Source organism: Dromiciops gliroides, chromosome 4 (assembly GCF_019393635.1).
Source record: "Dromiciops gliroides isolate mDroGli1 chromosome 4, mDroGli1.pri, whole genome shotgun sequence".
Classification (NCBI taxonomy): domain Eukaryota; kingdom Metazoa; phylum Chordata; class Mammalia; order Microbiotheria; family Microbiotheriidae; genus Dromiciops; species Dromiciops gliroides.
In genome coordinates, this window is record NC_057864.1 from 159,021,687 (window position 1) to 159,035,961 (window position 14,275).

A 14,275-nucleotide genomic window follows, 5' to 3' on the forward strand; every position below is an offset into this window, starting at 1 on the left:
AGGGTCTAGATAGAAGGAAAAGAAACATCCCATATGTTATCAGTATTCATATCTGTGGTCACCAAGCACTGAAAACAAAGTTCATGCCCATCAATCAGAGAATAGCAGAACAAATTGTGGTATATCCAGGGATGTGCTGGAGAGCTGACAGTTAAGTTTTAAGTGTGAGAATTTATACCTCTGGCAAATGCTACAAATTAGGGCTTGATGTATTACAGCTTGTTTTGTCAATTGTTTAGACTTAAGAAAGTGATGACAGAGATGTTAATTTTCTCAGATTAATTTTTTTTTAGATTTCATAGTGTTATTTTTTTGTTGTTGGGAAATGAGGGTTAAGTGACTTGCCTATATGTCAACATATTTCCTTCCTCCAACCTCTCAAGAGCTTATTGAACATTTATCAGTGTACTGCTGGGTATATTAATATAACATACAATTATTGTATAAGAAATTGTGAATATGAAGTATTTAGAGATACTCAGGAAGATTCTTATGAACTAATGTAGAGTAAAATAAATAAAACCCATAGGATGAGATACACGATAACCATATAAGGTGAAACAATACTGAAGACATACAAACTCAAATCGGACTAGTGCCATTGACTCCAGAGGACTAAGAATGATACCTCCCTTCTCTTAATAAGGAGATGGTGGACTCTAGGTGTAGAATAAGGTCCTTCTCATACAGGGTCAATTGCTTTCCTTAATTACAATCTATGTAACAAGGGACAGTTAACTGGGATATTATTGGAGAAATAATGGAAATGTTTTTCAAAAAAATCAATAAAATATGAAAGTAAGGAATCAGGAAAAAGACAAGAAGTATGAGAAAAGGGAAAGAAGACCAGAACTGAGATGGAAAGGGGAAGGCATCAGGGTCCTGAGAGTTTGAGAATCCTTAACAACTTGGTCCTCGGAGGGGTCCCTTCCATATGTGTAGACCACAGGCCCTCTTCCACACTCTTTATTTATTTATTTTTTTTGCGGGGCAATGAGGGTTAAGTGACTTGCCCAGGGTCACACAGCTAGTAAGTGTCAAGTGTCTGAGGCCAAATTTGAACTCAGTTCCTGAATCCAGGGTCAGTGCTTTATCCACTGCGCCACCTAGCTGCCCCACCTCTCCCACACTCTTAGTTGATTGCTTTGTGAGTCACTAAGGTCCAAAAGTGTCATCATCCAATAGCCAGACCTCTGGTGATGATCCTTTCTGTAGCGAGGCTAGCTTCAAACAATAGATTCACCATCTGTTGCTAGAACAAACTTGACACCTTTGCAGTTATGTAGGGTATGCTAGAATTTGTGCCCTGTCAGCATGGTGTAGTTAAAGGAACACTAGACTCAGAAAACCAGAGTCTGAGCCTGGGCTCTGCTGAGCGTTAGCTTTATGATTCTGGGCAAGTCACTCTCTGAGCCTCCCCTGTAAAATGTGGATAAGGATATTTGCCCTGTCTACTTCACAGGACTATGGTGAGAAAAGGAAAAGTACTTTGGAAATGTGAGCCTTGAAAAACCTAGGGACAGAGCTGCAACTAGGGCAAGGCTGTTGGTGCTCTGCCCCAGGGTGATGAAACTCAGGTAGAACAAATATTTACACCTGGCAAGCTCCTATACCATCCTGTTCCTCCTTGAAGGCAGGGGTTAGCACTGTGCCTAGCACACAGTAGGCACTTTTAAAAATGCTTATCAACTGACAATCAACTGAAGCCATAGACTCCTTAGATTGGATGTTCCCTAAGGTCCTTTCCAACTCTGTCAATCCAGGGCATTTTGTTTTCATATATACTATCTCATTTTGTCATTATGTCTTCATGAGGAATTGTAGTAAAACCTATATTAACTCTGAAGGCAACATGGTGGATAGGGGAACAGGTACTTGGCTTACGGCATGAGTCCAGGGTAAAACTCCGTGTTACCATTTACAAGCTAAGTGACCTTGGACAAGTAATCCAACCTCTCTGAACCTCAATTTTGTAATCTACAAAATGGAGCTAATTTTTGCCCTGCCTGTTTCTCAAGGCTTATTGGGAGCATCCAATGAGACAATAGATGTGAAAGCTTTTTCTGAATTAGAAAGTCTTATACACCTATGAGGGGCTATTTTTACTAGGATGTTTTCTTTTACTTTTTTTTTTTTGGTGAGGCAATTGGGGTTAAGTGACTTGCCCAAGGTCACACAGCTAGTAAGTATCAAGTGTCCGAGGCTGGATTTGAACTCAGGTCCTCCTGACTCCAGGGCTGGTGCTCTATTCACTGAGCCACCTAGCTGCCCCTAGGATGTTTTCTAATCAACTTCTTTTCCCATCTTTAAAAAAGAGGTTCTATTCTAATCTCTTTTCATTTTAGTGCTTCTCTCTGTTGAAGGTCTCCAATTTATCCTGCCTCTAGATCTTGTGTGTGCATGGTTGTTAGCATATTGTTTCCCCTATTAGACGGTGATCTCCTTGAGGGCAGGGGCTATTTTTCTTTGTTGTCTTGATTGTTTTTGTTTTTCTTTCCTTTATATCTCAGGTGCTCAGCACAGTGTCTGGCACATAGTAGGTATTTAATAAAGGTTTGTGAACTGACTGGTCAGCTAACATTTGGCTTCAGAAACTAAAACATAAACAGGAGAACTGTGAATTCCTTAACTGTTCTTCCCTGTGTACACTAATGTCCCCATTCTAGATCTCTGTAAAAAAACATTAATGTCAGCTCTTAATTGTTGGCATGGGAAGAGCTGGCCTCTAGCAGAGCTGAGGATTGTTTTTTGTTTTTTGTTTTTTAGTGAGGCAATTGGGGTTAAGTGACTTGCCCAGGGTCACACAGTTAGTAAGTGTTAAGTGTCTGAGGCCAGATTTGAACTCAGGTACTCCTGACTCCAGGGCTGGTGTTCTATCCACTGTGCCGACTAGCTGCCCCCAGAGCTGACAATTGTAAGCTGGCTCTCCAGTTTCTAGAGAGGCAATATGTTAGAGTACAAAAAGAATGACATCCAGTTGACCAAGGTTCAAGGCCTGACCTGGATGCTCATTGGCTGTGTCTCCTTAGTCAAGTCACTTACTTCTTGGAGTCTCTCTTTCTTCTTCTGTAAAATATAGCTAAAACTACTATGTGAACTACTTATCTTGCTGGGTTATTGGGAGTACCTTGTAAGCCTTAAGTGTGTATGTATGTATATGTATTAATTTATGTATTTATACACATAGTTGGTTTATACACATTTGTGTATATATATATACACACACAAATGGGTATAGATGCATGTGGATAGACATAAAGGGGTATATATGTACATATACAAATATGTGGAGACATACGGGTGGTCCAGGTATACACATAAGTGAGTGTAAGTGTATACTTATATGAGTGGGTATATATGTGTAAATGCATGTAAGTAGGTATTTATAATGTATATAGATATACATTACCATTATACATATAATATACACATCTACCCATTTATATGTATGACCACACATGTATGTGAACATGTATACATATATATGTGTAAGCTATTATTACTGGGTGTCAGGCTGGAGTGTTTGGACTTTACCTTGTAGGCAAGGAGGCTCTCCAAGGAAGGTTGAAGGTGAAAGGTCAGAGAAGTTACTCATTCATTCAACAAGTATTTAATAAGCATCTAATTTGGGCAAGTCACTATGCCAAGTGCTGGGAATGCAGGTGAAAGGAAAAATAGTGCCAGGACTCAAGAAGTTTACATTATATAGGAATGATACAATATATACACAACTAAGGACATAAAAATAAATGCTAAATGAGTTCCATGTGATTGGGGGGTGGAGTAGGGGCAGAGAGCATTGACAAAATGGGAATATTAGAAAGGTGGTCTCTGAGATGAGCCTTGGAGGGAGTCAGGGATTCCTAGAAATGGACACATAAACACCCATTGCATAAAACCAAGGATGGGGGGCAGCTAGGTGGCGCAGTAGATAGAGCACCGGTCCTGGAGTCAGGAGTACTTGAGTTCAAATTTTACCTCAAACACTTAACACTTACTAGCTGTGTGACCCTGGGCAAGTCACTTAACCCCAATTGCCTCACAAAAAAAAAAGAAAAAAAAACCAAGGATGGGGACACTGCAGGAAAGACCTCCAGAAGCCCTGAGAAATGAATAGACTTGCCCAAGGGGGTCATACAGATAGTAGCGAGCAGAGATGGGATTTGGATTGTGACCCAAACTCTTTCCAAAGGAGGCAGTGAGCACCCTAACCTGAAGGGCAGCATCAGGTGGATACCCATTTGTCCGAGAGGGAGGGTATGAATTAAGGATTCATTAACAGTTTTGGTTTTTTTTTTATGTTATATACCCCTTTGGCAGAATCTGACTTCTCAGCATCATGTTATATATACATAGGACTACAAATGAGGCAATTCTGTTGAAATAAACATGTCATTTCCCCCAATCCACGTTCATGGATTCCCTGGAATCTATCTGTGGATCTCAAGTTAAGAACCCTAGGCTGTAGATACTTCTGTAGTATGTAGGAGACTGAACTAGTGGTTCCTAAGAAGTTTCTTTCCAGCTCTACATTCTAGGATGTTATGAAATAGGTTGATCACTAGTCTGTGCTAAAATCTAGTGTCTGAATCTAACTTTTTGGAAAACAAAATAACTAGATATATTAAATATGCAATCCTCTCTCTATAGGGTGTCCCAAAAGTCTTAGTGTTGCTTTAAGCTTGGAAGCTTCAATGTGCACTAAGATTTGGCGGGAAACCCTGTGTCCTTCATGATATAATTCACTGTGTTCTATGGTTCAATTCACTTTGGGCAAGTTATTAAAAAAAAAAATTACCTGGGTGAGGGGCACTTACCTGTTCTCCTACAATACCAGAGTTCATCTGGTTTCTCTCCCTGATATTAGAGAAGGATGAACCTAAACCATTTCAAACATCATGGGAGTGTCTCCTATAGCTCAAGACCTTGGTTACTCTTGGTCACTCTCTCCAGTGTCTTGTGACCAATCAGGAAGTAGATCTTGATGCCTGACTTAAGCCTATCTCCTCCCCACCAACTTAAGCCTATTTCTTTTTACCATGTTCAGACATAAACATCCAGCGGCCTGACATCTGAATCCGATATTCTTTTGTGAGGTCATAACATCACAGAGAGCCAGAAGAAGCCCCCAGGATCACTGATTATGACCCTTCCATTTTACAGATGAGAAACCCAAGTTGAACTGATTTGCCCATGGTCACACTGCTTGGGCAGGAAGGGGCAGAGCCAGGATCTACACCCAAATCATATGGGGCATTTTCCCTCTGTATTTGTGTGTGTGTGTGTGTGTGAGGCAATTAGGGTTAAATGACTTGCCCAGGGTCACACAGCTAGTAAGTGTCAAGTGTCTGAGGTCATATTTGAACTCAGGTCCTCCTGACTCCAGGACTGATGCTCTATCCACTGTGCCACCTAGTTGCCCCTTCCCTCTGTATTTTGCAGTCTTCACATTACCCCGCCCCCCTCTTCTCCTTCATTTTACTCATCTTCTACATCGCTGCTCATCAAACATCCTTTCTTTAAGCTGAATGGCCCAACTCCTTGTTTTGGTCTTTGCATTGGCACAAGGCCCCACCTCACAGCCTGGGAGCTGGTGGCTTCCCCCAACCTTCCCATCTGGATGTCCAAATCTGTTGCCATACTACCACCTGAATGCCATTAGATTCTGCATTGAAGGCCCCCGGGGCCCAAAGCTATTTTCTGATCCTCCATCCCCCTTCCCACACCCTTCTCCCCTTCCCCTGATTCCCATGCCAAATAGCAGCATCAATGAATGGGACCTTTCAGAAGCAAGGGGCTATTCAGGGCTGGGAGGGAGCTGCTTTTCTCAGCCCCTCAGCCTATTAAAGCGAAAACCCTGGGAGACATTCAAGCAGAGGAAAAAAGGCGGGGGGTGGGGGGGGTGGGGGGTGGGGGAAGGTTTTGTCCCTGCTCTGCTAAGGTTGTGAGATATTTTTAGAAGAGGGCTGAAATCTCAGCCTCCTCCCTTCAACTCTCCTCCCCTCTTTAAGAGTAGAGAGAATTAGGAACAGTGGTCCCAAGGGACAAACACAGCAGCAAGAAATGCTTCAGAGAGCCATGTCCATCTATGCGTATAATTAGCAGGCAATTCACATCCTTCTTTTATAGCAGTTTTCTAGTTAAAATGTCATTATTGTTCCCCAGAAGACTGGCATTTCTTGTTTTGTTTTGGTTTTTTTCTTTCCTATCCCTCCCCACTCCTCCCTCCTATAATCATTTCTCCAGTCCTGGAGGTGGAATGGAAAGACCCCTGAATCAGTAGTGAAGAGACATGTTCTCACATCCCTAAATCTTTGTGACTTTGAATAAATCACTTTTCATCTCACAGATTCAGTTTTCTCATCTCTAAAATGAGGGAAGTGCAGACACTTGATGATTACTAGCTGTGTGACCCTGGGCAAGTCATTTAACCCTCATTGCCCCACTAAAAACAAAAACAACAACAACAAAAAATAAAACAAGGGATGTGGATGTTGATGGTGGACCTCTGTCAGGATGGACCATGTGACCAAAACAGAGAGAATCTGAGGGTTGTCAGTTGCCACTAGGTGTATATTTTCCCATAGGCTACAGTTGAGAACACACTGACTTGAAGATGAGAAGGACCTGTATGATAATAACAACATAGGTAATAATTTTCCAGAATGCTCTTTGATTTCCCTCATTTGGTCGATTCCCATTGTGAATCACCCAGAGTGAATTGTCCCTTCACTTCTCCCCTCCCATTAGGGAAGGCAATCAAAGGTGACTCCAATAAGGATAACCCTAGACTTTTCACACACTTTTCAATGCAGCCAAACTGCGATACCTGCTGCTTCTAAACCCACCATTCCATCTCTGCCTTCCTGCCTTTGCAGGGCTGTTACCCCCTTGCCTAGAATGCACTCCTTCACCCCTGCCTCTCAGAATCCTTACTTTCTTTTTTTTTCCTTTTTCTTTTTTTTTTGGGGGGGGTGAGGCAATTGGGGTTAAGTGACTTGCCCAGGGTCACACAGCTAGTAAGTGTTAAGTGTCTGATTCTGGATTTGAACTCAGGTCCTCCTGACTCCAGGGCCAGTACTCCATCCACTGCGCCACCTAGCTGCCCCCTTACTTTCTTTTAAGGTTCATCTTCCTAATGAGGCCTTTTCTGATTCTTTTACTTAGTTTGCCTTCTCCTCAGATTATATTATTTGTACTAATGGTATAATTCCCTAGTAGAATGTAATCTCCTTAAAGGCAGGGACCATTTACCCATTCTTTTTTTTTAATCCAAAGCCTTATACACAGTAGGTGCTTAATCAATGCCTGAAATGAATTTGATTGCCTTAACTCTTGACTAAAGGCTATTTCCATTTGTACTCTCATTTATCTTCTCAGCAGCATTAATTAAAGTATTGATTAAGCACCTACTATATGGAAGGCAGACCTTACACCAAGAATCTGAGATCCAGAGGGAAAAAATAATTTGCTTAGGGTCACAAAGTAGAATGGAGCTAAAGGCAGAACCCAACAGACCCCACCCAGATCTTTCTGCTAGGGCCACCCTGCAGCCCAGCTGGAAGAGAAAAAGGGTCCAATTCTCTATCCAGTGCTGGGGGAAGGCTGGAGGATCCGGCGAGATCCTAGAAATAAGGGGCATGCACAAACATCTTGCTAAGGACCCTTGGAGGAAGAGAAACAAGGCATAAGCATATAAGGTGAACAGAACAGGAGATTGCCCTTCAGGGATTCTGTCTTGAGAAGGGAGATTCAGCAGGGTTGGGTTTTTTAGCTACAACAGATGATCTGGATTAGACTTTTAGAAAAAGACACATTGCCTCTCAGAGAGCTACCACATTGGGTGAACTAGGGGATGGTGGAAAGAATATGGAGGAGTAGGGACCTTAGACAGATCATCTACCAGGAGTTCTTAACCTGGGGAAATCTGTGAACTTGTTTCAAAAAATATTTTAATAACTCTATAGTTTCCTTTGTATTCTTTTTTTTTAGTGAGGCAATTGGGGTTAAGTGACTTGCCCAGGGTCACACAGCTAGTACGTGTTAAGTGTCTGAGGTCGGATTTGAACTCAGGTACTCCTGACTCCAGGGCCGGTGCTCTATCCACTGCACCACCTAGCTGCCCCTTCCTTTGTATTCTTATGTATTCTGTTTTGTGCATTTAAAAACATTCTGATTTAGTTCCCTATATATTTTAGAAATTAGGCCTTTATCAGAAGTACTGGCTATAAAAATTGTTTCCTAGCTTTCTGCCTCCCTTCTAATTTTGGATGCATTGCTTCTGTTTGTACAAAAACTTTTTAATTTAATGTCGTCTAAATCATCCATTTTGCATTTTATAATATTCTCTATTTCTTGTTTGGTCATAAACTGTTCTCCTTTCCATAAATCTGAGAGGTAAACTATTCCTTCCTCTCCTAATTTACCTATGGTATCAACTTTTATGTCTAAATCATGTACCCATTTTGACCTTATTTTAGTATAAGGTGTAAGATGTTGGTCTATGCCTAGTTTCTGCCATATTCTCTTCCAGTTTTTCCAGAAGTTTTTGTCAAATAATGAGTTCCTATCCCAGAAACTGGAATCTTTGGGTTTATCAAACAGTACATTACTAAAGTCATTTACTACTGTGTCTCCTGTGCCTAACCTATTCCATTGATCCACCACTCTATTTCTTATTGAGTACCAAATAGTCTTGATGACTGCTGCTTTATAGTAAAGCTTCAGATTTGGTACAGCTAGCCCACCTTCCTATGCATTTTTTTTCATTAGTTCCCTTGATAGTCTTGACCTTTTGTTTTCCCAGATGAATTTTGTTATTTTTTTTTCTAGCTCTATAAAATTATTTTTTAGGTAGTCTGATTGGTATGGCACCGAATAAGTAAATTAATTTAGGTAGAATTGTCATTTTTATTATATTAGCTCGGCCTATCCATGAGCAATTGATATTTTTCCAATTACTTAGATCTGATTTGGTTTGTGTGAAAAGTGTTTTGTAATTGTGTTCATAGAGTTCCTGGGTTTGTCTTGGCAAGTAGATTCCCAAGTATTTTATATTGTCTAGTGTTATTTTAAATGGAATTTCTCTTTCTATGCAAAATGGATGATTTTGTTTACATTAAATTAAAAAGGTTTTGTACAAACAGAAGCAATGTATCCAAAATTAGAAGGGAAGCAGAAAGCTGGGAAACAATTTTTATAGCCAGTGTTTCTGATAAAGGCCTCATTTCTAAAATATATAGGGAACTAAATAAAATTTATAAGGATTCGAGTCATTCCCCAATTGAGAAATGGTCAAAGGATATGAACAGGCAGTTTTCTGATGAAGAAACCAAAGCTATCTATTCCCATATGAAAAAATGCTCTAAATCACTATTGATTAGAGAAATGCAAATTAAAACAATTCTGAGATACCACCTGACACATATCAGATTAGCTAATATGACAAAAAAGGAAAATAATAAATGTTGGAGAAGCTGTGGAAAAATTGGAACACTAATGCATTGTTGGTGGAGCTATGAACTGATCTAATAATTTTGGAGAGCAATTTGGAATTATGCCCAAAGGGCTATAAAGCTGTGCATACCCTTTGACCCAGTAATACCACTATAAGGTCTTTTCCCCAAAGAGATCATAAAAAAGGGAAAAGGACCCACATGTACAAAAATATTTATAACTGCTCTTTTTGTGGTGGCAAGGAATTGGAAATTGAGGGGATGCCCATCAATTGGGGAATGGCTGAACAAGTTGTGGTATATGAATGTAATGGAATACTATTGTGCAGTAAGAAACGATGAGCAGACAGATTTCAGAGAAACCTAGAAGGACTTACATGAACTGATGCTGAATGAGATGAGCAGAACCAGAACATTGTACACAGTATCAACAACATTGTGTGTTGATCAACTGTGATAGACTTAGTTGTGACTCTTCTCAGCAATACAATGGTCCAAGATAGTTCCAAAGGGCTCATGATGGAAAATGCTCTCCAAATCCAGAAAAATAGAACTATGTAATCTACATGCAGATTGAACCATACTGTTTCTATTTTTTTGTTTTTCATTTTTGCTCTGAATCTTCTTTCACAGCATGACTAATGCACAAATATGTTTAATGTGATTGTACATATATAACCTATATCAGATTGCTTGCTGTCTTGGGGAGTGGGGCAGGGAAGGGAGAGAGGGAGAAAAATTTGAAACTAGAAATCTTATGAAAACAAATGTTGAAACTATCTCTACATGTAACTAAAAAATAATAAAATCCTTTTATGAAAAAAAACACAACCGACATTCTAAGAAGGGATCCAAAGGCTTTTTTATCAGACTGACAAAGGTTCCATTACCCAAAAAAGGTTAAGAATCCCTGACTTGTATAGATAAGGAAACAGGCCCAGAGAGGGTCAATGATCTACCCAAATTGCACAGCAGGCAAAGCTTTAACTCTGACTTCAAATCTTCTGCTCTTTTTACCACATCACATTGTCTCCCTTAGAAACAGTCTGGGGTCATTGGATCTTGTCCAGTTGTTTTTTCAGTTGTGTTTTGACTCTTCATGACCCCCATTTGGGGTTCTCTTGGCAAAGATACTAGAGTAGTTTGCCATTTCCTTCTCCAGATAATTTTACAGATGAGGAAACTGAGGCACACAGGGTTAAGTGACTTACTCAGGGTCAGATAGTTAATACATGTTTGAGGTCGAAATTGAACTCAGATGTTCCCAACTCCAGGCCTGGCTCTCTATCCACTGACTCACTACATCACATTGTCTCCTCTAGTAACAGTCTGGCTTCATCAGATCTCTAGCCTTGTATTTCTCTCCAAGGTGTATGATATCCTCCAGCCAAACTGGACTCTTCTACTCTTCTGCCTGCCTCTCTCTCCCCAAGTTCATCTCTCCAGGCCTCAATCCTTCTATCAATAAGATTAGATTAGCTAATTCTTAGATGAGCAGAATCTAAGGGCATACAGGGGTAGTGTGGCAACAGTGGGGTTAGGCTTTATGCTGTCTAAGGTGGTCCCTAAACCTGACCCCCTATTTCTTACCTCTGTATCTTTTCCCATCTTTCCTTTATACTGCCTCCTCAAGGAAACCTTCCATGATTTCCCCCTACAGTTAACGATCTTCCCCTTCACAGAATACTTTGTTTGTGCTTTTCACTTGTTAGTTAATAATATTGTACTGTAGTTATTTTTTTGTGTCGTTTCCTCATTCTGTTAAGCTTCAGGAGGGCTGGGAGCACATGCAATCTAAACTTTTCATCTCCCTTTCTCCCTCTCCATCAGAAGCCTAGTGAGGACTTAATAAATGTTTACTGGATTCATGATTGGCCTCATTGGAAGGGTGACACCTCTGCAGCCCTTGTAGTCTGGGACTTCTTTGTACAAACTCTGGTATTGTCCTGCTCTGGGGCCTTCTAGAGGGGGCTGGGGGGAAGGGCGGCTCTGTCTCCCAGTGCCAGCTTATTCCTTCTGAAGGGAATTAATAAAGTGGAAAGAAACACAGCTCATGCCAAGAGCCCCTGGCTATTTAGCAAATGTCATTGACTGAGTTCCCTACCTAGTGCCCCAGATTTGGGGCTGCTATGTTCCCAGACCAAATTTATCCCCCCTCTCCCCCCTCCCTTCTCTCCAGAGAGGCCAAGCCCAGTCTGTTGTTCAGCGGTAGCTTCTGGGGAAAGGGTCTTTCTTCCTTCCCTTTCCTTCCACCACCAAAAGCTGGTGATGCCCCAGCTGTAGTCAGTAGGAATCTGGCTGAGCACCAAGGGCTACAGATGTTTTGGGAAAGGGTCAAGGAAGAGGGACTAAGGGGAGGGGGGAGCATGGCTTCTAGGCAGCCAGTCAAGGGCTCAGTAGGAGGGCAGGAGCTTGGCCAGACCTGAAAACAAAAGGGAAGAGCTATAGCCACCAAGGCAGAGGGAGGGTGTGTGGGGAGAAGATCAATGCTTGGGGGTGGGGATGGAAGGCAGACTCAATCATCTCTTTCCCCACAACTCTGTACATAGTCCGTACACGGTTCCCTAAACTGGGAAGGACCTCTTTTTATCTGTTCAATTGGTCAATCAAATGCCACCTGTTCTAGGACATCTTCCTTGATTCTCCAACACTTCCAACCACTGTCATCCCCTTAGACTTCACATAGCATTTTGCCTTGTAGCTCTGTAAGGCCATTCTCATGGGATGTTGTGGGTTATAGCAACCTGGATTGTTGTTTTATCCCCCTGCCAGACTAAGTTCCAAAAGGACCAGGGCCATGTTATACAGAAACTTTAATTTCCCTAGGATTCTGGTACAGAGCGTACAATAGATGTTTAATAAATGTTTATTAATAAGCTAGGTGGTCAGGAAGACATGCGTTCAAACCCAGCTTCAGAAACTTACTACTGTGTAACCCTGGGCAAGTCACTTCACCCTGTTTGCCTCAGTTTCCTCATCTGTAAAATGAGCTGGAGAAGGAAATGGCAAACTACTCCAGCATCTGTGCCAAGAAAACTCCAGATGGGGTCATGGCGAATTGGACATGACTGAAACAACTGACCAGATCCCCTCTAATAAAAGACATGTTTTCAAGAAAGGCTTAACATACACACAAGTAGGCATGTTTGAGAACAGATTAAAGTATTTCCTCTCCTGGCAGGACGTGGCAGCAGGAATCAAAGCCTTAATCCCAGAACTACAGCTGTAGGGGACCTCAGAGATTATCTAGTCTAACCTTAACCCAAAGAATGGAACTGATCTGTAACATCACTAATAACCTCCCCTACTTGAAATCCTCTAGTGATGGGGACACTCACTACTCCCTGTTAAGTTAAAGGAATGAAACTCTAAGCCCAAAATTGAGAGGAAGGAAGGCTATATTTTATTTCTAGAACTACCACTGGATGACCTTGAGTAAGGTCACTTTATTTCTCTGGGTATCATTGTCCTCATCAGTAAAATAAGGCACCAGATCATTTTTAAGGTCTCTCAGCTAGAACATTCTATGATAAAATAAAAAGGATTTCAGGATAGGGTTGTGGGATGGATAGTGGAAAAACTATTTCCTAATTTCCCAAGTCCTTTCTCATCCATGATAAGACTCTGTGTGTGTATGTATGTTTATATATATGTGTGTGTGTGTGTGTGTGTGTGTGTGTGTGTGTATACACACAGAGACTCTGAATATATACACACATATCCATATGCATATATTTATATTTGTATCGATATATAATATAATAACATTATATATAATGGGCAGCTAGTTGGTACAGTAGATGGAACACTGGCCCTGGAGTCAGGAGAACCTGAGTTCAAATTCAGTCTCAGATACTTCCTAATTATGTGACCCTGGCAAGTCACTTAACCCTGTTTGTCTCAGTTTCCTCATCTGTAAAATAAACTGGAGAAGGAAATGGCAAAGCACTCTAGTGTCTTTGCCAAGAAAACTCCAAACGGGATCATGGAGGGTTGGATATGACTGAATTGACTGAGTAAGAACAAAATTATATGTCTTATATAATATACACATATATAATACATATCTATATCTATTCATGATTTTGTATTTACTTATCTGTATGTATTTTGTCTATGCCCCCCACTACTCCACCCCTTCGAATGTAAGCTCCTTGGGCTGTTTTTACTTTTGTCTTTCTATTCCCAGCACTTGGCACAGAAAATGCTTATTCAATAGTACTTATTGAATTGAACTGAATTGAGGAAGGTGGGGGTGGGGGGAGGGAATCCATGATGTTGTCATTTACTCCTTTATCCTGAAAACTGGCCCTGCCTATGGAAAGTCAATTGTGGGCTTGGGAATGGGAGCCTTCCATTTCAAATATCTACAAGGGAAGAGTAGGAAAGGGGAACAGAAGCATAAATTAGGTGATACAGCAGTGTATATTTACTTGTCAAGCCTTGGATAGGAAATGGATGAGTTACAGCTCTAGGTAGGGGTTGTAAAAGGAATATATTAGGAGGTTGTCATGGTTTCTGGGCTGTGAGAAATAACTCACTGGAGAGACCACATCACTCCAGGTAGGAAATTAACCACCCTGGCCCTCCCATTCTCTGAATGAGTCAGTGGTTAAGAGAGAGAGTCAATCTGTCAGAAAGGATCCCAGGAGTAGGAACCAGTCATAGAGAGGGGGCAGAAAGAGAAGGACACTCTGCTGGGCAGTCTGAACACTTTCTGTAGAGTAATAATAATAATAGTAATGATGATAATAATAATGCCATTATTGTTGTTACTACAACTACAAACTACTAACTACTACTAACCTCTTTTCAGGTCA

The 14,275-nt window shown here is 41.0% G+C and overlaps 1 protein-coding gene across 1 annotated transcript in view; it reads right to left on the reverse strand.

Moving 5' to 3' along the window:
* The window catches only part of SYT11 (synaptotagmin 11), a 36,785-nt gene that overhangs the window by 4,912 nt on the left and 17,598 nt on the right, over positions 1 to 14,275 (reverse strand). The gene's annotated exons all lie outside the window — the stretch shown is intronic.